The 23,769-nt window shown below is 42.3% G+C and overlaps 1 protein-coding gene across 5 annotated transcripts in view; it reads right to left on the bottom strand.

The window, feature by feature from the left end:
• The window catches only part of SH3BP2 (SH3 domain binding protein 2), a 62,395-nt gene that overhangs the window by 26,510 nt on the left and 12,116 nt on the right, over positions 1–23,769 (bottom strand). Inside the window, exons 1-2 of one of the 5 annotated variants that reach the window (XM_077177787.1) lie at positions 9,710–9,961; positions 2,356–2,452 (exon numbers count right to left, since the gene is read on the bottom strand). The gene's annotated coding sequence lies outside the window, so the exon portion shown is untranslated. Of the gene's footprint in view, positions 1–2,355; positions 2,970–6,685; positions 9,681–9,709; positions 9,963–23,769 lie in introns of those variants that run through there. The other 4 variants (XM_077177788.1, XM_077177789.1, XM_054632955.2 and 1 more) reach the window with 4 other exon arrangements.

Raw genomic sequence — 23,769 nt, forward strand, 5'->3', positions numbered from 1 at the left:
AGAGCATGAATAACACATAGCAGGCAAATTACTCGATATGTTCCCTAGAAAGATAGAAATGGTGCAGGCACAGAAACAAGGATTAATTAGAAGCATCTAATTAATATGTTTCCTGCTATCTAAAATGCAAGAGAACGCTCCAGGAAGGAAGGGAATTGTGTAAAGTTGCCAAACTAAGAATTTCAACCAAAAAGAGTTAGTTTGCTAGATTTCACAGCAAAGACACTGCTGCAAATCCCTTCTGCTTGGCTTGCCAATAAGCAAAACCTGTCAATCAAATGATTGACACATTCCTTGGAACAAGACCTCCAACCCAGAAGAAGAGACCCAGCTCCCAGTTCAATTGCCCAGCAGAGAGCTTCCTACTACCAAGTAATCATTAAATACCATGACACTGTTGTAAGCCCATTAGAACAGCAATTAGTACATCTTTAGTAATTAACAGATTTGTCACTAAGCCCTTGCCACCTGCCAACCCAATTCTGCTGGGGAGCCAAATCCACGAGTGCAAGTGCACAGGTGGCATCGGCAGCACTGTGACACCCTTCTCTCCCACTGCCACATCCCTCTACTCCTGGCAGCCCTCTCATTCCTCTAGGACCAGTGAAGGAAGCAGAGGAGCCCCCAGCCAGCAGGGAGGAGGACAAACACAACTGCTGTCCCCTGAAGGAATGGGGATGCCATGCAGCCATGGAGAAACAGCCTGGCAGCAGAGGCACAGCAGGCACTGTGCCAACATGACAGACAGCTTCCAGACTTAATCACTTTGGGATCATCTAGCACTGTGTACATTTGCAAACATGGTATTCCATCTTATCAGTGCTGTTTCCACCATTGTGAGAAAGCTTATCTGCACCTCAAAGCAAAAGATGTGAGATTCAACACATCCACGCATCCCTCTGACAATGCTTCAATTGGCCTCTTCAGGCACTTGGGTCAGTGGCATTCTGAACTAAAACCTCCTTCACAGCAGCTGTGCCATTTGCCAAGGGACAGAAATAAGGGCTTTTTCCTTTTTTTTCTTTCTTAAAGGTGGGGGGAAAGAAGGCAGGAGACAGATGACTCACTAAGATTTGACTATTGAAGGAAAAAAGAATTTCACTGTGAGTTCTTCCCATAACAGCTTCCCACAAATACAGTAATTTCCTCTATGTGGCTAGAGAATAGTTTGGCTATCCAACTCTGTTCTCCTAGTTTAAACATGAAGAGTACATTTAAAATATTCCTCTTTCCCTTCCAGATTTCCCATCCTCCCCCACTGCAGTCACACAGCAAGTATTTATCCAGCATAATCCCAGCAGTCTGCCATGCTTAATTTACTTCTGAGTAAGAATACCACACAAGCTTATGGATGGTGGGAGTGGAATACATTTGTGCCAGACTACACATCATCTTATTATTTGTTTGGGCTTTCCTAAACCCAGGATGACAACTCTGTTGTATATAACCTCATTATTTTTTTTCAAGGTGTTTTTCTACTTCCAGGTGTTTAAGAGGAAGAAAACTACAAATCTTGTAGCAAGACTTGTGTGCCCCTCCTGCAATGGGTGTTTTTTCTTCTCAGAAAAGCCTTTCTGGTCAGCATTCTGGTAAGTATATTCACCTATATTCACCTAGTCCAAGTTTCCAGTTACACACTGAAGGTAAGGATTCTTTCCTGGACACCAAGCAGAGATTGCAGAGGAATAATTGTCCCATGCTCCTGTATGTGGTACACACACCTGGACAGCAGAAATTGCATTTCCCCACACAGCATGTACAAAAGTCTGCATAAACAAATCCCACTTCACTCACTTAAAATGCACAGTGCTTTGGAAACATGCCTACCTGGCAGCACAGTGGAGTCTGATTAACTGACTGAAAAATTACAGTGGAAAGCTTGAATGTTTAAGCCTGGCTGATTAAAGGCAATTAACAGCTGCAGATGCTCAGCAGCTGTTCAAGTCAGGTCACTTTTTCACCCAAACATAGTTCAAAGTACCTTATTTTGATTAGTCAAGCTTACAGATCAGTTTTGAATTAGCTAATTATAAGCTTTTCATCTGCCAGTAGGACCTGTAGGTTCATAGTCCAGGTTTCTTTGTGCTAAATTTCTCTTTACATCATTGTCAGGAAAAAAAAAATAGAAAAAAAAGCTAATCCTTCCAGGAATAGGTACAAATTAGAACAGAAGAAAAGATGGGGAGCTCTTACATGAGCTTAGGGGTCTAAGGTGTACAGTTTTATTAGTGCAAGGAAATACCAGAAGCTGGCTTCAGCACACATACTTGGTGAAAACAGTGCAACCACAGGTCTGTGTAAAAAGTTTAGGAGACATTACACTTCATGAAATGCAAAGCCAGTGCTCAGCCATACCACAGCACTCTGAGATAAGAGATGCTCCACTGGAGGAAATAACTGTCCTGCAGTCCTCACGCATTGAACCAAAGTCTCTTCAGAGCTCCAGCTTGGTCTAGGAGAAACAAACAATTATGTGATGTGTTGTAATAGAATTACTCTTAAGCAACATCAAGGTAATGATTTACTCTTTTTAGTTTAGTAGTACTCTTTTTAGTTTTTAGTAGTTTAGTTTAGGGTTGTCACAAGATTAGAGAATAACAATCTAAGCCTCTGCTGCTTGGTGCAGGAACTAGCTCTGAACCATGGTCTGGTTTGAACACCAACCTCAGCACTTGGACACATGCAACTTCTGATGAAGTTAAGGGGAACTAGGTAGAGTTTGAGGTGGAATTTAAACCAAAACTTTTTACTTTATAGTAGAGTTTTAACAAGTTTAACAAATATGCCAATAGAGAGATTGTCAGTCACCCCAGCTGAGGTTTAGAAGTATGGTAAGTCTTGTAGAATCATGTAAGAGCTAATAAAACATGAGATGAAGGACCATTTCAAAGAGATTTTCACCTTGCAATAAGATTACCATGAAGATATTGAAAAAAAACACAAATAAAAATCTAACTGCTAATTCTATGAGTATTTTTAAAAAAATCTTTATTTGCAAAAACTACTGTTTCCAGAATGATGATTAATGTCTACCACTACAGTATCTTGAGCTAAAATTAGAACAAGGAAATAAAACCACTATTTTTTTGTCTTACAAGATAAGTTTCACCAGACAGCACCCAGGTATTCACAACACTCTACTTCCACCTCTCTTCTTCCTTTTTCATTACTAAGCCCTTATTACATGAAAAATGAAAATTGGTAAAACATGCTTTTACACTTATTGAAATATATTTCAGGATCTGAGATGTTGCCCTGAAGTGCTGCATTAGTAAAGACAAAGCCATCTCAGTGACTGATTTCAGCAGAGTAAAGCCCTGCTGGAGAGTAGGAAGCTTATTTGTCTGGGGAAGAACTGAACATGGAAGTGGGAAGTGACATGTTAACTAAGATTTCCCTTCTCCAAGGGTTCCTGGTTTTTACTTTGCGTATCTTTAAACGAAAAACTCAATGATAAAAAAAGATGAAGCAGTCATTTCACATGAAGAGCATTCAGAATTAAGCTTTGCTTTGGTTTGATAATTAATTATTAAGTTGCACAGCACAGGTTCATGGTTCACCTAAATAGGAATACTGCCAGCTAAACTAGACCTGACCTTATTTCTATCTATTACAGCAGAATTACACCAAATGGTGCAGTTCTGGCTGGCTAACCTGAACAATGAGAAAGTATATTTACACTGAATAACAATGGAGTTCAGTGCACTAAAGTCCAATATGAATTCACATTCTTGTCCTTCAAGAGAGAGAACCCATTCATTGAGACTCTATTTCCACCACCCAGTATGGCTTGGTTTCATTTCCTTGACCATACAAATACAAAGCTTAGGGATACTAAATTCTCCTACTTCCTTGTACAATTTGCTCTTCTCTCATTTACTTGGCTACACTTCAAAATGAGAAATCTTTTGCCTTTAGTCATGTCTGTTATGTACAAATCACCTTTCATGATGAGTCTTGCAGCACACTTCCCATCCTCCCTCTTTTGTCAACACTTGGACAAAGAAAGATCTCTGAGGCAGCAACAGTTCCAGACATGCACACAGGTGCCACTGCCTCCCAGCCCTTTCTTTCCAGGTACTGCCAGAAGCAAGAATGAGGAATATCATTCCAACTCCAAATGCAGGTTGTTTTCCTACAGCAAGTTGGGACTAATCACTTAACTGGAACTTGGTAACCAGTCTTAAGCCAGGTGCTGAAAAATGACAAATCAGTTAAGACAGGAGAGTAAGCAGAACACAAAACACTAAAAGCCAACTCTCAGAACTGCATATTTAAGTAAATTTTTGGTGTACATATTACTGCTTCTCCTCTGCTTCTTTTAAGGCCCTAGCTACAATGATGAGGGATTTTAGTTTCTGGTTTTTTAAAGCTGCATGCTATCCTTCCCATTAGAGGAAAGGCTTAAACATACAGTACAGGCACATGGGAAGAAAAAAAACAGTAAATGTTTTCTTCCTAGGGATCTCATTCATGATCTTTGCATATTTGTGCAGTGCTTCTGCCAGCAACAACAGAAATTCTAAAATTTCAGGGGTTTTGTACTCCCCAAAAGAGGTTAAATAGTACTCAGCATAGCTATCAGATTTTTATTTTAAATGAAGACTGATACTTCACTAAGCTGTTGCTCCCATATGAGCTCCAATAGAAATTCCATTTTCACATTTAGAGGAAAACATCTGGCATGAAAGATTTCCTGTTTGAAGAGTCCTTACAAGAGAGTTCATGATTAAAGGCAGAAATCTGACTTTCTCCTAGCACTCATTTATTTAGCAAAGCTGAAGGGATAACAAAATAAGAGTCTTGGTTAAACATGTTCAAGAATTTTCCTGGTTGGGGATTGCAATACAGTCCCTGCACTGAAAGAATCAAGAATTTCAAAGAAGAGTTTTACACAAGTCCTTTGTGCATGCTCATGTCAAGATATTGTACAAATTAACAAAGTTTAGTTGCAAATATCTACTACATCAAGCAACAAAAGCCCTAATCTGTTTACAAGGAGCACTCTAAAGTTTTTATTAAGTGACCTTGAATGTATGTGTAGGTACTAATTTTTCTAAATCCTTAATAAGAGAGTGAAAGTCTCTGTAGGCACCTAAATCCACTTTGAGTAATGAGGAATAATCAGGAATTAACAAAGGCATCCTTAAGTGCTCACACACTACCATATATAGGAGCATCTCCACATAAATCAGTCAGTCAAAATATAAAGAAAAGAACCCCAAACTCCTGTATTCCTGCCCTAAGAGATCCAAGGAAGTGGTGAACCATGACCAAACCAAATTTTGTGTTTTTCTAAGTAAGTGCAGAGTTGTAGAGCAAAATTTAACTAAGAGCAAAGTGTTTACCTTTTAAAAATGTAAGAGTATAAAGCCAGTTTGAATTGGGAAATTTCTTCTTTGCCAAATTAACACTAAAGAGCTGGGTTGGAGTTAGAGACACATGCATTTTCTAGAAGACAGAGCAGATCTAATGATTCAAATGTACCTACTGTTCCATTAGGGTGCAAGTGATTCTGACCATACATGATTAATGATATTCATGTTGTCAGCTGATGTTATAACTTCACATAGAGAAAATAAAAATCCAGAAAGCTTTAACCATAACCAGCTGAACAGTGAGACTTTTCAAACATCAAGAGAATGAAAACAAGTGTTCCCTGGACCACTTGAAGTTTTACCTGTGGCTTTTCCAGAAAGAAAAGATGATAAGGAAGCAAAAGTGTACTTCCCCTACCTCAGGGCAACTACAGACATGAAATTAATCCAGCAACAAAATTCAGCAAGCAGCTATTCCTAAATTTAGCCCCACTTATTTGTTTCATACCATCTATCTAGCTCAGTTCTTTACAGCTGTTTTAGGAGACAGATCCAGAAGGTTCACTTTCCATGAAGTTAAGATTTGTCAGAAGTACTTTAGAAAGAGCCCTAGCAGGGACATTAGGTGTCCCTGAATTAGCCTGGTTAAACCAGCCCATGACTACAGCAAAAAGCCACAAGAGGAATCCTCTCAATAGGCATGCAAGCTGTTCCCTTCTCTGCTCCTAAAATCACAGTCTGCAGGAGCTGAAGCCATAAGTATTGCCAAGTATTGATTTCTGAGTGATTGTAATTCTTTCTCTGCACTGTACATCATCCTGAAGTATCTTTCTGCCAAAGATATTCAGATATGTATAACTGCTGCAGTAAAACCACCTTGGAAGAGATAAGAACTCAGTCATTATAGGAAATGAGCTGGCACACAAACAAAATAAATAGATTATTTCAGTTATGCTGGTATGCTGCAAGAGAGGGAGAACAACATTTAGGTTTGTTTCCATAGGAATTCATGTCCCTGCATTCTCCTGTAACTATTGCCTTGCTTTAAATTAATGCCTTATCTCAAGAAAAATTGTTTTCAAATTCCTGCATGTGTGGGATGAAATGTAGACTCTTGGATTCCCTTTCTTTGTAAGGAAAAAATAAGAAATTCAACATAGAAGCATATGAAGAAGAGACAAGATTGAAAAAAACTTCAAACAGATCTTGGAGAAATACTGTAGCCACTATATTGCTCTTAAAAAGCACAGTGTAGAGAAATTCTGCTGTGTGCTCTAGTCTAGTCACCTGAGGCAAGAAAACCAGAGATACATATAAAATATGTCATATAAACCATGATAAATAATTCCTAAAGTTAACAACCATACCCAGGGTAGTTATGCTGATCAAAACTTCAGGGCCTTCAATTCTCCCCTCAACGTATCACAAAAGGCATAACTCACTCAGTCATTCCAGCATGAAGCAAGCAGTGCTGATAGGAGGAGAGGGGTGCTGATTAACAAGAGTTAGCAATGGTTCATAAATTTTGGAGGAACAGACAGTGACATATGTACATGTGATAAGTGTAAGAAATACACATTTCCTTTAGTGCTACATTTACAGAAATGAGTCAGCCTCAGATTACCTTTGAGGCTGCCTTAAATCCCCCTGATTTCTACACTCTCAAACTCCCTTCCCAACACTGCTCCACTGCAGTACAGGTTCCAAGGCAATAGTGAAAAAATGTTATGAGGAAATGCCTTCATGGAGTAAGATTACCTTAAAAAAAAAAAGGCCAGAAGAATGCTTAGCTACACAAGAGAGGAATAAACATCAAAGAGGTTCTTTTCTCCCTTCCATAAAAAAATCCCTATTAGAATACAAAACACATCATGGAAGAATCATTGTATCAACTAATATTTTTAAATCTAAACAAAACCAATTTATCCTGGCTGCAGCCTGGTAGCTGTCAGGAGTCCTCACCATTCCTGACAGAACTATTAATGAATGCTACTGAGATTCTGAGCTTCTATGAACATTCCTGCAAGGTCCAGTAGAAGCAGCAAACAAGCCAAGATCCTGATCCTTCAGTAACACAAACTAAAAGTTTACAAATAGCAGAGTTACTTACATCTGCAAGTATTTTTAAGATCAGGGCTTAAGCCCAAAACAATTAATGGACACAATGCTTGCACAATGCTGCACATTCCAAACAACTTATGAAGCTGTTGGAGAGTCTGACAAAAGTAAAATCTACCCATGGCCTAACATCCCATGCCAAACAGGCTGGAAGATGCACCCACACAAAGTCAGTGTTGTCAGGTAAAAACACACACACCTCTCTATTCCTGCAATCTTGTAATGCAGAGCAACAAATGCACCAGCAACCTAAGGGCTGTGGGGCACAGAGCAACACTACAACCACCAGGATTGAGTGTCAGAGGCACTTTTCCTACAGGTAAAATGACAAATATCCATGTGCCTTTTGGTCACCCATGCTTGTGTTTTGGTGCTGTAAAGAAGGTAACACTTAAGGCATTTCCATTTCTACTTAGCATCATTACCAACGTGGCTGCCATGTTTGGTTCTCTGTCAAAGGAGACTGCTTCACATCCATTTAAGAAATTGCACAAGGAGAATTTGTATGCCCCCTATTTCACATTTTTTGTAGGCAAGCTAATTTTTTTTGCAACAATATTAGTTTGGAAATCTGGCCTTCAAAGTACAAGGGGTTCATCCATCTGCAGGAGTTTACAGATTCAGTCAGCTGCTCAGACTGGCCTCAAACACAGGAATTCTGGCTCAGACAGCCCTGCCCAGGTTTCTGCAAGAACTTATCTTGGTGTGTTCATTCTTACTGCTTTGATAACTTCAAACCCTTTAACCCTTTCCAGAACTGTCATCTCTGCATCTCCCTCCTTTATCACTTTTTTTCTAAAAAGCTCTTTATTTTCTGGACCTTTTAAGATGAAGTTGTCATGCTTTGTGGAAAAGTTTATGGAAAGCTGAGATTTTTAAAACAAGAAAATTACAAATAGGAAGTAGTATTTAACCCACCACTAAGCTGACCCAGTACTGACTCCTCAATAATGGAATATTGGCAAAGGGTATGTATTAATCAGCTCTCCTGCAACACCAAGATGGGTGTGAAATACTGCAACAGGAAGGGAAATAAATATGTTATGCCTAGAAGAAAAATAGCAAGTTAATTCTGCTTTTGTCTAAAGCGTGAAAGAGGTGCATGAAGGAAATAAACAAGAGAGGCTTCGGCTCGATATTTCCTGTACAAATACAACCAAAAATAAACAGAAGAGGTGTATAATTATTCAGGTCTAAATTTAATTCATAAACTGTGACATGCTAACCCTTAGAGCAGAGAAAAAGTGGACAATTGCTTCTTGTAGTAAGAAACATAGCAGCTTAATGCAACTAATTTCCAAGAGAAAACTTCAATGCACAGCCAGACCAAGCACATATCAGCAGGAGACTGTGACATGCACTCAGGAACTACTGCACCTGTAATGATGAATTTAGACACAGAGCAAGGCTGGTTCAGTCCCACTACGCCCCTGTGCCTTATCAGCATCAAGACTCCAGAAAATGGTCCTAGCAGATAAGACCTCCCCTGTAGGAGGGGAAACATTTATCCACCATCCCAACTCATTTGGGCTAACATATCCAATTTGCACTGGTCATTGAAGGATAAAAGTTGACAAATTAAATAAGTGCATGCCAGGTGTCCTCACTCTCTACTGCTCCCAGCGGCACAGCACCTACACCTGCAGATAGACACGAACTTCATACCTGGACTGAAGTGACAGATGCGACCCAAGTAAAGAGGGGGCAGACGAGATTAAAGTAGATAGTAACACTAAAGAAAATGCTGCACAATGCATTCGTACCCTATGTTTCAACTACAAAAAGTCTTGCCTCATCCGAAACGTGCTAGGAAATGAATCCTGATGCTCCCAACTCAGCACCAAAGCCACAGCTCAACACAAGTGGGCAATACAGCTCCTTCATTCATCCCTTCCCAAAGGAAAGCACCTACACCTTTCTTCTGCCCCCAGAAGAGCTTTTCCTCTCCGGACGGGCGGGCTCACGCCTGCAGGTCAGCAAAGCAGGAGGACTTTCCTCCATCCCACCTCCCACCTGCAGGTCAGCAAAGCAGGAGGACTTTCCTCCATCCCACCTCCCACCTGCAGGTCAGCAAAGCGGCACCGAACTGAAGGCGTCGAACGCATGGAGCAGAGGACACCTCGTGTCTTCCCGCAGTTCCCCCAGAGCCGCGGGAACCTCCCCAGGGAACCCGGGCGGCGGCTCCGGGGGCCGCCAGCCCCGCGCCTTTTCCCGCCCGGCACCGGGGCTCGGCGAGGGCCGGCCCGGCGCTTCCCGGGGCTCCCGTGACTCACCCGAGGAGTTTCCCGGCGCCCTCCAGCAGCGCCGCGGCGGGGAGAGGGGAGAGGGCCGGGAGCCGGGGGCACCGGGAGAGCCGCGGGCACCGGGGGAGCCGCGGGCACCGGGGGAGCCGCGGGCACCGGGGGATCCCTCCCACCCCCGTTCCCGCCGGCGCAGGGCGCTCAGCTCCGGCTCAGCTCCGCGGGCAGCCGCGCCGACCGCTCATCCCCGCTGCGGGCAACGCGCCCCGCGCCCGCCCCTTCCTTCACCTGCCGGGCCCGGCCCGGCCTCCGCTCCCGGCCCCGCCCCGCCCCGCCGGCACCGCCCGTGGGAGCCGCCGCTGGAGCGCCGCCCCTGCCGGGGCTCTGCGGGGCTCTGCGGGGTCCGGCCTCAGCCCCAGCCCCAGCCCAGCCACCGCTCGGCTCTGCCGGCGCTGCGTGTGCTGAACGCTGCCGGCGGCCACTGCTCGGGTCTGTGCGCCTGGCACAGCACCACCGAATCCAGACCATCCGGCCAAACCCGTGACCGAACACCGCCAAGGCAACCAGACCAGGGCACTGAGGGCCGCGTAGTCTTCCCCTAAACACCTCAGGGACCGTGACTCCACCACCGCCAGAAGCTGCAGCCCCAGAGGACGTGACATGGGGAGCGGCTTTTATCTGACTGGCAGCAGGGTCTGGCACAGGTGCCTGCCTGGAAGTCACCAGGGGGAGGGAGAAAGGAGCCTGTAGCACAGCCACAAACGGGACATTCCTTTGCCAGTGTCCTGTGTCCATCGGGAACCCCATGCAGGCACTGCCCCGTGTGCCCTGTGTCCATCGGGAACCCCATGCAGGCACTGCCCTGTGTGCCCTGTGTCCATCGGGAACCCCATGCAGGCACTGGCTGCCGTTAAATTAACATGTTAAATGTTAATTTTAGATGTAGAAGTATATCTAAAGTTATAGTACAGTATATAATTCAAAATTTTAAATTTTTGGGGGCTTTTGTTTGTTTTTCCATTTGCTGTTTATTACTTCTCAGATGTTTGAGGAGGGGGACGGAAGGAGTTGTAGGTTAAAAAAAAGAAGAGTTTGGGGGTTGGTTTTTTAAATTTTATGTGGTTTTTAGTCCCAAAATTGAAAATCATTTAGTGTCAGGGGAAGTTTATGATAGATATTAGAAAAAGGTTCCTCACCCAGGGGGTGGTTGGCACTGGAACAGGCTCCCCAGGGCAGTGGTCACAGCCCCAAGCCTGACAGAGTTCAAGAAGCATTTGGACAATGCTCTTGGACCCGTGGTGTGATCTGTGGGGATGCTCCTGTGCAGGGCCAGGAGCTGCACTTGATGATTCTTCCAACTCAGCTTATTCTGTGATATGAGCAGAGGTGTGAAAAATCAAAATTACATTTAAAAGTATGCAGAAGCAAAATAAGAAAACATACGAAAAACCTATTTAAAAGTGTTCCACAACTTAAAATGTGGGTTTTGCCTTGTAAAAATGATTGCTATTAAATTTAAATGATTACTATTAAATAATTACTATTCTGAGAAGTACAAAGTGATCAGTTTTAACTCTATTTACTTTTGTAACAAAAATATAACTTAAAAGAGAGCACTCAATAAGGCAGTATTACTATAATATTGATCTGTTTATCATTCTGAGGCTTGTTTGAGTAAAAAGCAGCAGATTTCTTTAGTGATTACACAGCTTATACTTCAAACTAGTTTTAAAGCTTTTGACCTTTATGGTGGTACCAGAGTAGTTTCTGTGGTCAGAAAATAAGGTGGTGGTGCAATATTTCCTGTCAATGCTATTTATTTGTATTTCTCTTTGTCATTCACAGAACTTTGTAGTACGAAGTAGCAAAGAGAATCCCTCTTCTGAATACAACAGAGAGGGGTCTTGGTCTGTGAAATGAAAATCCCCATGTTTAAAGTACAACAGGGACTGACCCAAGCTGGAAATGGGGTTTGGTGATGACCTTTGATTGATTTGTAACATAAACACGGTGCTGTTAACACCTGCTATTGGATGTGAAGGAGCCTCAATGTAAACAGAAAAATCATTTCTGAGGATGAAGAAGGCATTGCACTGGCAGGGCCTAAGGAAAGTGAATTTTCTTAAGCTTTCTCTCAGCTGCAGCCAACAGCAGCCTCGGGTTTCTGTTGCACAAGGGCTGAGAGCTGTGCACAGCCGTGGGCAGGCTGGGTAACACAAGTCCCATAGGAAGACCACAACCAGGAAAGCTGTCTGAATGTAGCTGTTCCACCGATTTTGGTGGGAGTTCTGTGTCAGAACATCCTGACTGTTGGTGGAAACTACAGCGTTTATTTTCCTGCCTGACTAAACCCAGAAGTTTCTGTCTCCAGAGAAGGCAGATTAGTGCATTAAGCTGAAGCAGGTGTGGGGAACCTTCACTTTGTTGGCTGAACTTGCCCTGTGATTTCATTTTATAGGGTACAGCCCGTGATTAAAATGACTGTGTGTGTTATTACTGGATAGCAGAGCATGCTAACGAGGGGGCTGCCAAACGTGCTGGAAAGGCACACTCTGTCCTGCACAAGGAAAATATTCCCCACCCACAAACCAAAGCCTAACCCTGATACAAACTGTTACAAGGTAACAGCCCGTCTCCTTTTCTGAGTTGAACTTTGTTTCTGAAAAAGCCAAGCTTTCTGTGTGACCCAATTTGCATGCAGGGATCCGCCTGGGAGAACTTGGAGGCTTGCTCCTTCCTCCTGGAAAAGCTGTGCCCAGTAGTTTTTAGGATCACACTTGTGTAATATCAGGAAATCACAGCTATTTTATGAGTTTGCTCCTTCTCAATTGTCTCAAACTAATAAACTCATTACTTGAATATGAAGCTTTTATCAGTCCACATAATACATACTCTTGAAATTATGGAATCATAGAATATCCTGAGTTGGAAGGGACCTAAACAAGAATCATGGAGTCCAACTCCTGGCTCTGCACAGGAATATCTCAAAAATCACACCATGTGCTTGAGAACATTGCTTGAATGCTTCTTGACCTCTGGCAGGTTTGGTGGTCATTGAAGCCATCCAATTATTTTGAATTACAATAATCTGCTGTTGTGGGGAAACATTCCAACCCAATTTTTTCAGTAAATATAACCCATAATGTTCTTGTCAAAGGGAATGGTCAGGTTAGCCTGACATGGTCTACTATCAGGGAAAAAATCTGGTTTATCTCATTTATCTCAACATCTTCATAGTCTTTGTTTCTTCAAATTTGCATATGGCAAATCAGATTGAAGGGACTGTAGTTCTGATACTGCTTTCCCCTCCATTCTTCCAGAATACAGAATTTGCATAACCCTCATTATGAAAAATAGAATGTAATTTTTAGCTGAACTAGACTCCAAATCTAACAGACTTATGAAAATACTTATTCGTGAGTTCATTAATGAGCTCACCCAGAATTCTGAGAAAGACACTGTCCCTCAATGCTTTGTGGCTTTGCTTCCTCCTTCCTGGTTCTCTTTTTTTTTTTTTTTTTTTTAACATGCTTGCAAAGCCTTGGTTTATTTGTTATAATTGTCTTCCCATGTCTAATTTAGCTGACACTTGGCAAGTCTCACTTCCTGGCCTTGAGACACATTTTGCCTGTGGCCATCAGTCTTTTTGTTTCTTGCACAATCTCTGTTTATACCTGATTTCCCCCTTGTGATGGTTCACTACACACTTTGAGCTCCAGCTGCACCAGGAGAGTTTCTTTCCTTGCTTTTTGTTCAGCCATATGGCACAAGGAGTCATAAGGAGCCCAGTCTAAGCTGTCTGCACCAAACCAGGCACCATCCAAAGTGCAAACTTGGGGTGGGAATAAGAACAGGGTGCTTGGGGATTTTTGTTTTGGTTATTTGTATTCTGCCAATTACCCTGAAAAAAAAAAAAAAAAAAAAAAAAAAAAAAAAGGCACAAAAACATGCTCAGTCTCAAGGAATGAAAGTGTTTGTGTCAAATTTCAGATACCTGTACTGTGCTTGAAAAACATCAGAGAATGACAGAAATACAGAAGTGACAGATTAAAAGCTGGAGTCCTGACTGTGGGATTCAGGACTGGGTTACCTGTTTGAATGTACAACACACCTAAGCCTTTAAATATGCTCAGGCATTTCTCATGCTGTTGTTTGCCCCAGAATTGTGCTCATTTTGGATTTTCCTTGCTGCTCTTTCTTTTAGCAGCTCCCCCATGGGAATGCAGACAAGTCTGGCTCCAGAGACACGATCAAGGGGCCCTAAAGGGGCCTCTCAGTAACAGAGCAGTACACATCAATAATGGCATGCTTCTTCCCTGCTCCAAGAGGTAAAAGGATTCTGACCCTCTGCTCAACAGGCATGCATTAAAATGACAATATATTTAGGTACAAAGAGGGTACTTTTCTTTGTTTGTTCACTGGAATTGCCAGACAAACTTGAAAAACATTTAAATTCCAAAGATAAAGAGATGTGAAAAAGAGCAAATGTTTTCATTAGCAATATGCTGTTGTGTTTATAGGACTTTTACCAAAACTTTTGTAGAAATACAACTTCCTTCTTGGCTTTTTTTGTTGTTGTTTTCTAATGCTGACAAATACTGCAATTAATTTGTTACATAACCAATTCCAGGACCCAACTGTATCCCTGTAGAGACAGAACAATCCATTATGGATGGAGGAAGCATGCCAGAAAAAGCAAGGCTTCCTGAAGGCATTTTGCTATTTCTGTCACGCTTTCTGGATGAAGCTTTAAGGAAATAAACTCACTAATACTTCAACATATTTGGCTGACAGCTTGTACATCCCTCCTTGTCTTCAGTATTACAGAGCTGCTGATGTGCAGGACAAGGGTAAAGTGATCTGTCTGCGGTCATGGCTGTCCCTGGCATCACAGATTATTCCATTTCTTTTTTGCTGTGCTGCACTTGCAAGCAGATTGTATCACTCCTCTATGCAGCAAACAACACTCTCTCCTGCCTGCCTCTCAGTGTGCTTGTGTGGGAGCAGCTACAATTTGGGTTTGGCATCTACACGACTGAGATCTGTGATGGGAAACCCAGGGATGCCCATTTAACTAATGTGTTTTGCAGTTCCATGAAATATCTAGAAAGAACATGGACAATGTCTGAAAAACAGGGTTTTGTAAAAATTCCAAGGAAGTAATCTGACACCTACCTTGTTTTCAGAGGAAATAACCACACTGTGGATAGCTGGGATTTTCAATCCTTGTGATTATACTTATTAAGTGAGGAGAAGGCCATTATTGAGACGAGAAGAATGTATTTTCCTTAACTTGCCTGCCCTTGTTAGCACAAAGTATCAACTTTTCCCACATGAGCTCATCTGCTAACCTGTGTTCTGGCAAGCCCAGTGAGAAACATCAGTTTCCATCATGAGTTCCAAAGGAACATTTCCTTAAAATCCAAAATGCAACCAGTCTCACACTAAGCATATAATTGGAATGACTGTAAACACCAAATTTTTAGTGGCAGTGAAACACGTCTCAAGGTAAAGTGCTGTTTTTTTCACTTTTGAAACTGAGCAAATGGAAGATAGGCTCAGCTGCAGGGGCAGAGAATCCCAAATAACCCCCAGCTAAACCTGCAACATGCAATTCATGATTTGAGTGCTCTGTGCTGTGATCTCCTCCTACTCCTTCCAGGCTGCTGCAGTGAAGTGCTCGGTAACGGAAATCATCAGAACAATTCCAGTCTGCTCTAGTGACTAACAACATTTTCATCTTCTCAAAGCCATGTAACTTACATGGCTGAGAAGTTTCCAGAAGGAAATTACTACTCACAGAACTACAGCCTTTTTAAGATGGCTCCCACCAAGAAGAGTGGAGGGCAAGACATCAAACCCAGCGCGGCAATCGAGCCTTTCAGAGCTCTCCAGCTGCAGACTCGTTTAGAGAGGCAGGAACACCAGCAAGCTTGGTGGCCACAGGTTTCAGTACCACGTAGGAGGATTGAGGTATGAAATCATCATTAGAAGAATGTGAAAGCAGACATGTCTCAGGAGCAAGCTTTAATTTGGGCACAACAAAAGAAGCAGCATCCCAGGGCTGGAAGGCTGCAGCAGCATCAAAACCTTTCTTGTGTGAGAAGTGTGGAGCTCCTGCAGGCTTCTGCCTGGTGGAGGGAGCTGAAGTTGCTGGTGTGGCTGGCAAGTATTTCCAGGGAAAGCTGGCAGTTTTCAGCTTTGCTCCCTAACAACAGGACACCTCATCCTGCCCTTTGAGCTTAATGATACCCTCATGCCATTTCTCAAATCCTTCTTTATATGTGGGCTATGTTTGCCTTGTTGCTCCCACAATTACCTTTAAACTCTTGTTAACATGAAGACTTTAACTCTCTTTAACACTGCTTTTAGCATCTTCCTGGCAGGCTTCCTCACTGCAATCCTTCATTTGAACTGAGCAAACCTGAGCAGATATTTCACATTCTGTAAGGATGTGGAATCTATCACTGTGTCCTTTAAAACCCAATGCATATGCAAATACATACATAATAATGAATTTTAAAAGACTAAAAGTAAAGTAAGATGTGCCAGAACTGTTGTTTAAAAGCAACTTGCAGGAAGTATAGAAATTGATAGTAAATCCTTTTCCAAATGCATCAAGTTCAGGAAGCAAAGCAGGGAACCAGTAGAGTCAATATGTGATTGAAGTTTAAAGTAAGCCTCAGAGCAGATAAGATCATACAACAGCATTACAGAAAAGCTGAATAAATATCTTACTTCTCTAAGAGAGTTGGGGAAGTTCCCATGCAAGACCCTTTCACCTCCTTTCTCAGGAGTTCTAAGGTAATGTAGTCAAACTGTGGTGTATAACCTTCAGCTTAAAAGCAGCATTTTTTTCCGAGAAGAGAAAGATAAATGTGATTGTGATTTTTCTTTAATTGTTCCAAAAGTTAGGGTTCTACAGGCATGGTATCTGGACCAGAGTGAATTAATAAAGAGTGTAGTAAAACAATTAGGAGAGACAATAATGTATTATGAAGGAGCAGGCATAGTTCTTAGAAAGAAGACTTATGCCTCACAAGTAAATCTGCTGGAGTTCCCTGAAGGAGTCACTGAGTATGTGGAAAGGGACATCCAGCACATACAGCCTATTCAGATTTCTAAAACACCTTCAGTGCTGTTACTTTTCAAGACTTTTCAAGAAACCGACCACCAATATCCAAAAAATGGCAAGAAGATGGGAAAAAAGAAGGCAGGATTTAAACAGAGTTTTCACTGTGAAGAAAGGCATTTTCCTTCCTTGGGGACTGGCATGGCATTAAAGCTGTTCAACATAGTCATAAACAACATAACAAAAGTACTATAATGCAAAATTTGCTGTGAGAAGGGAGATGAAAAATGTGCTGATACTGAGTTACTTGGGGTAGTAAAGATAAATGCTGGGTGTGGGGAGAGACTTAATAATACTGAGCAACAGAGCAAGCTGAAATGCAGAGCACATAATTGCAAAAATCTTCCTAACAGCAAATAAAAGGGGCCCTGAGCTGGTTGTTACTACTGAGGAATGAGAGCTTGGGTTGTAAGAGTTCCAAAAAGCTGGCACTTCAATACTCAGCAATAGTAAAACTGCAAACAGAACATTTAGTGATTATCAGCAAGGGAACCAAGAACAAATTTGAGAACAGCTTCATGCCATAGTACGAATCCATCAGGCTTCACAGCACTTTTAGTGCAAGATACTCCACTGCAAAAAGAGGCAGAGGAAAATGCCACAAAATGTGGTGATTGTGTGATTAAGCTGTAGATCTCCTTGTTTCAGGATGCTGTGGATGTTAGGAGTTCAGTCAGGTTTCAAGTGAGCCTAGGAAAACCTGAAACAGGAAAACACATCATCAATTGAAAAAATATAAAACTTCTCCCTCCAGTACATTCACCACTTTGAAGGTTTTGAAGAAAACAAATACTGGGCTAGATGGACCTTCCATAGGAACAATAAAAATATTATTACATTATACATCACTGCTCTTAAAATATGTTATACAGATTGTTTCCTTGTCATTATGGGAATGCCTCAGCTGATTTCTCTGCAGTCACTTGTTGAACTGTAGTTTGGCTCTTGGCACCTTAGTCATTGTGTCATATTTCCTCAGGCTCAATCCATTGCCTGGTACATTCACCATGAATTTTGCTGGGACTTCCTGCAGGACTCAGGTGAAGCTAATATAAACAGTAAAAACCCAGCAGAAACAGCACCTCTATTTTTTTTTTACCTTCTCTCCAATGGTTAAATAAAAAATATTTGTGGATTTGATATAACTGAATTATTGTGACATAGCAGTGCTATCAGGACGAGAGAGAACTATGTAGAAAATTGCCTCACCCTTCAGAAAGGTGGTGGAGAGGACAGCTATTTCTCAAAAGGGCACAGACAATGAAAATGGGGCTGAAAGCTCCTTAGAAACCAAACCTAACAACCAGAAGACCCACAACAGTCTTGTGATTGTGACCGCTGTGGACATCTGTCCAACAACTGTGCCAAGAATTCAATTAATAAGCCAAGAACGCAGCCAGAACTGAACAAAGGAGTGCTGTCTCCTTGGGGAAGCTGTCTGGTACCCTGCAGTCCAGCTCTGAAGAGCACACACTCTGTCACAGACACGGTACAGATGACTCCAGAGCCCAGCTCCCCACTTTAGATTGAAGAACGTATCCCAAATAAAGCATTTTCAAGAGAAGTTTAAACATCAAACTGTATCAGTCCTAATGAAAATATCTTGAACTGAGAATGAGGAAACGGGAGAGACATGGGTGGCATTGTCTGTGACTCATCTCTTGGTAATTTTACTATCCATAAATGAACATGATGGTTTGCCAGAAACAAAGTTATTTAAACAATGAGTTATACCCATGCCCCACATAATCTTAAGGCAGAAATAAATATGATATAGGATGGATCAGTATAAGCAAGCACAGGAGATGCCATGGAGTTACAGACCAGAGCTGAGGCCAGGACCATGCACTGTGAAACATTGCAGTGTGCAGTAGGAATGAATATAGGAGGAATTATGGCAATCTGATTTTGAAGCCTATCAGTCAGCTCTGTTATAATATTTATCTGCATATCAAGAGGAGGTAATAATGGTTAGAAAAAATGGTATTCACAAAGCATACAGTTAATTGAAAAACTGGAAGTCTATAGGAAGACTTTTAGAAAACATGTGGGCTACCCAACCACCAGTGAAACAAGGTACCAAAAGTTTCAGTGCAGCATAAAATTGTCTTTGCCTGCAAGCTCTCATTCCTGCTGCCAAAAATCTGAAGAGCTCGAGCTGTTCTAACCTCTAATTTGTAAACAGTGTTTATTTTGTTTCTTTCTCTATTTTTTAATATTATAGTTATTTCTGCTCTTAGTACAATGATAAGGCAGCTCATTTATTTTTCCAAGGCCTATATTTTTCAAAATTGAGCCAACCACATATTTTCAGCATGATATGAATTTTCCTTCACCTTGCTTTACATCACCAAGTGTTATGAAACTTACTTTCTTGCTGTTTATAAAGCAATTTGAAATCTTCCCCTGACAGATATATTCAAATTATTATTCAGCCCCATTCATAGCTGAATCTTCTCCTGTGCATCAGGGCAGAATTATCTGGTGACATGTTGAATGGCTGAGAAAAAGAAGGGATTTCTCCTCTGTTTCTCTCACACAAAACTCACTGATGCCACAAAGCATTTCCAGTGATTTTCTCCTCCAGGAAAGTGGAGAGAATTTTGCCTTGATGAGAGCCGATGTGTTTGCAGAAGTAGAACAACTCTGTTTCTGATGGGAACAGACTGGTGCCTGGGAAAGTCTTTGCAATTTCCTCTTTCTCCTCTTGCAAAACATCTCTTCACATCAGGAATAAAGCACAGCAAAACCGAGGTGCCAGAAGCTGTAATTTATAAGGGACAATCACACAGTGCTGCAGCTGCTGGCCCAGATGATATCAGTGTGCCTCCCTCGCTTCAGGCCATGGTGCACATTGCTGGGTGTGCCAAGGCTCTCCTCTCCCTGTGGTCACTAATGGGCATAAACCATGTGAAGACTCTGTGGGGCTCAGTGGTGCAAAGGACAGAAAGCTGCTGGTACTTTCTGCTTTCACAAATAGAGCATCTGAGCCCAGGACATATCCGGCACAGGTTAAAAAGAAACCACGTACAGCTGTGGCCACAGCAGCTACACTTTGGCAGGCAGAGTGGAAATGTTACCTTCCCAAACAAACTAAGCACGACCTTAGGCTGGGAAATAACAATTGTTTCAACATATCTGAGTCTTGGAATCATCAAACACAGCAAGTGAGATTCAGCTGCAGATTAATACACCAAAACCAAGATGTGGCTGTGTGAGCTAGCTGGGTAATGCTCCTTTGTAGTGGAGTTCTAGGGCTTGGTTTTGGCTTTCCTGTTGCACACATAAATGGCTAATATTATTTAAGATGCTGCATCAGTGACATCTGCACAGGGAGGGCAGCTGTAACACACATCCTGCACCCCAGGAGCAGCAGCCAGGGCCAGGTGAGGTACCTGAGCAGCCACAATGTGCCTCTGTTGAGGCAAAAGTGTCCCATATTCCAATGGACAATATTTCCAAAGAGCAACTCAGCTTCCCCAAATGCACCTCCCTATTCTTTATCAAATTACTAGGGTGCATTCCCTAGATTTCCATTGGTTATGAAGGAAGCTTCATTTGCAAATAAAGTATCTCCACTTAGCTTCCTCAATTATGGTGTATTAATCTGACTCTTGCTCAATGGGCTTAATTCAAATGCCTAACAATTTGCATTTTTTTGTCATTTGAGATGCCTTGAGGTATCCTGAGCTTTCCCAAGGAGCTGACAGCTATGAAATAGGAGCTGCATGAGGCAGTCCTGTCCTTGGAGCTGCAGCTGCAGACACGGCCCCACTGCTCAGAGCACCTCCAATGGCACTTGGCACTCATGCTCAGGCAGCCAAAGTTCCCATGTGTCCATGTGCTCTCCAGCTTTTCCCCTCCACTGCAAATCAGTATTATTGATTTCTACAAACCACACCGAGCCCAGGTTCTGCCACTGTGCTGAAGGCAGGGTGTATTTCCTGGCAGGCCATTTCCTCCCCTTTTTGTACCTCTGTGGCCTGTGCACAAAGCCTCCCCTCTGCACAGTGCTCTGACACAGGGACTGGTGAGTGTCACGTTCTCAGAGCTGGCAGGCTCAGGCAAACCCACAGCCTGACCTCAAGGCTTTCTGGACATCACAGCCTTGGGTAGCTCCTCACTGAAGACATGCTCAGCCCATCAGGGGATCAGTCAGTGCACCCGCAGCACCCACAGGCAGCTCACTCATGAATATCCTAAAACATCACAAATCCCCTCAACCCAAGCATGCACTGCTTATCACAGGAATGTTTCCACCACAGCTAAAACCCTCCAAACCGGTACAGATGGCCTCAGCAAACAATTACTGAGCCCTGCTGCCTTCTGGGTTGCAGGAAGCTCAGGTCCTGCTGTGGTGTGTGAGTGGCCTTTTTTCCAGGAAGCCCCTTCCTGAGAGGATTCTTTTTGAAAAAAACCTCTTGAAAGACAGGTTTTCATGACAAGCTGCCGCAGGGTGGGCGACTGCCAGCGTATGGCAGAAATCTGCTAAAAGAGGAAGTTGGGAGTGAAGTTAAGACAGCAAGTAGAAATTTTAGACATGCATTAAGAACAAAATAAACCCTAGCTATCATAGAAGGCCCATTAGTCAAAGGAAATTATAAACCTGTCAACAACAATGCAGAAAATGCAGAAGTACTAAAGAGTTTTCTTTTCTATTTGGAGGAAGGAATATGATATTCCAACGTCACATGAAGATGATGAACTGTGGTCGAGTTAGCAAATAAGTCAGATGATGATAAAAAGGCATCTCTTGGGATACTGTTACTAAGCCAACCTGCATTATTTGCACCCAAGAATTGTGAAAAAGCAGAATGTGGAGTAGCTCTGGCCTACTGTTACCTCTTGATAGATTTTGGCATTAACAACATTAAATGCAGGTAGTGTGAAGTTCCAAAAGACTGGAGGAGTGCAACTGTTGTGCTGACATTAAAAATATGCAAATATATTGGGGGAGATCTGTGCAAACAAACAAACAAACAAACAAACAAAAAGTTTGTCCACCTCAGGCAAAATAGATAAAGAATCTGATGAAAGAACAAGCATTGTATTCAGTGTTTCATCCTTGACATCCTGATAGAGATGGGGTGATACAAAACACAAATAACCCAAACAGTGCACAGATTCAGAGCTAGCAGAAAGATTTCAATACATCCTCAGTGAGGCTCATCATGGAATGGTATGGAAGTAAAAAGAAAATCACCGTGGAAAAATTTGCAGATGTCACAAAGATGGAGTCCTAAATAAAGATGAGCCCAACATTTTTTATAAGTGGTATGGGCCATTAATACATACAAAGTGGAACAAGCTAGCTAAGGAAACAAATGCTCCTTCTGTTGATATTGGGAGATTAAGACCAGTTGCCATTCTGGTAATCATGCCTCAGGTAAGCACAAAATATGCTGCACTTCACTAGCACCAATTATCTTTTAAACAAACACAAGTTTTGCTTACTTATCTTTCTGACTGAGTGCTGACATCTGCATGAACATTTGCACAGCATTACAGCTATGATTGAAAAGCCCAAGCAACCTCCCTAGAATGGGTTTTCTTTTCTGCCCTCCAATATTTGTTATCCTTTGTGTGGCACTTGAGGACTTCAGAATTTCTCTGAGAATTTCCTTGCATAAATCTAAACCGGTTATCACCTCTCAGACAGTTTGCTACAAATTGCTAGAGATTTCTCTAAACCAGATTAGGTGTCATGGTAACAAGGCTTTGGCACCAGCAGATCCTTTTCCCCTCTGGATCTGAGTGTAATGCTTCCATCTGCTGAGCAGCCTGCTGTCAGCACAGCCACGCAGCCTCCTGGCTCTGCTGAGGGTACAGCACCAGGGGCAAATAAACACCCAAAAGGACACATCCCCTATTTCCTGCAAAGCCTTCCCTTCTCCCACATGTTCTTTGAAGACTGTTGTACAGAGTTTCTCCACCACTGCTCCTTTAGGCATCAGGTTTACCAACATTCATTATGGTTTTTCATAAAGATTTCAGCTCAATTTGATATACTTTATTCTTTTCCCCAAGTCTATGCATTTTCATCCCAGTGCTCCACAATCTGTTTCTAAAACATATTTTAAGTATTTAAAGGACAACTAGAAGTCAAAAGAAGAATTATTCATAAGTACTTATCCTTGTTCAACCCTTACATAAGCGATCATAGCTTTGATGAACAGCATTGCATTTTCTCTTCTCTATGTTTTATATCCATGTGATGATAACCCACTTAGAGATGTCTTTCTTAAGCCTACTTTATAGTCTGCTTTTTACATTGCTGTCTACACTGCTTAATTTTTCCACTGGAATATATATTTACCAAAACTGGCAGCTACATTAGAAGCAATACACAAAATACTTTTAAATGCTGGTATTGCGAAATAAAAGCCATCTCTGAGCAGCATTAAGTAACTTTGGTCTTAGAAGTCACATTAAATACATGTGATCTAGATTATCTAGGGTAGGAAGTATGTACTGTAGCAGTAAATAATATGGGGAAATTTGGCCCTTTTCACTTGTATGTGCTATACTAGGGGCCTCCAGGCACAGAACCATATGGGTTAGCAATGGCACGTGCAAGCAGTGAGGGTGCTACAGAGTGATTTTATGGGCAGCATGGAGAATATATTCACACAGACAATGTGCTACTGTGTGGAAATACCAGAGCTGGTTCTGGACAAGCTGGCTCAGAAAGCAGATGCAGAGTGACTGCAGCAGCATTGCTTTGCACTTGGGCTAATCAGTGCAGATAACACTCAGGCCAGAGCAGCTGGCACAGCTCTGTGGCTCCTCACACAGGGCTGCTCCTCAGCTGATCTCTGGCAGCCAGCTCTGACTGTGCTGCTTGAAAATCCATTGTACCACAAAAGCCTGCATTTGCTGCTGCACACTAGGTCTCTGTGATGTTTATAGAGTGCCTATAAACCCTTTCATTGCAGCCTGGAGGCTGCAGGAGGATGGTTTG

This window comes from Agelaius phoeniceus, chromosome 4 (genome assembly GCF_051311805.1).
Source record: "Agelaius phoeniceus isolate bAgePho1 chromosome 4, bAgePho1.hap1, whole genome shotgun sequence".
Taxonomy (NCBI): Eukaryota; Metazoa; Chordata; class Aves; order Passeriformes; family Icteridae; genus Agelaius; species Agelaius phoeniceus.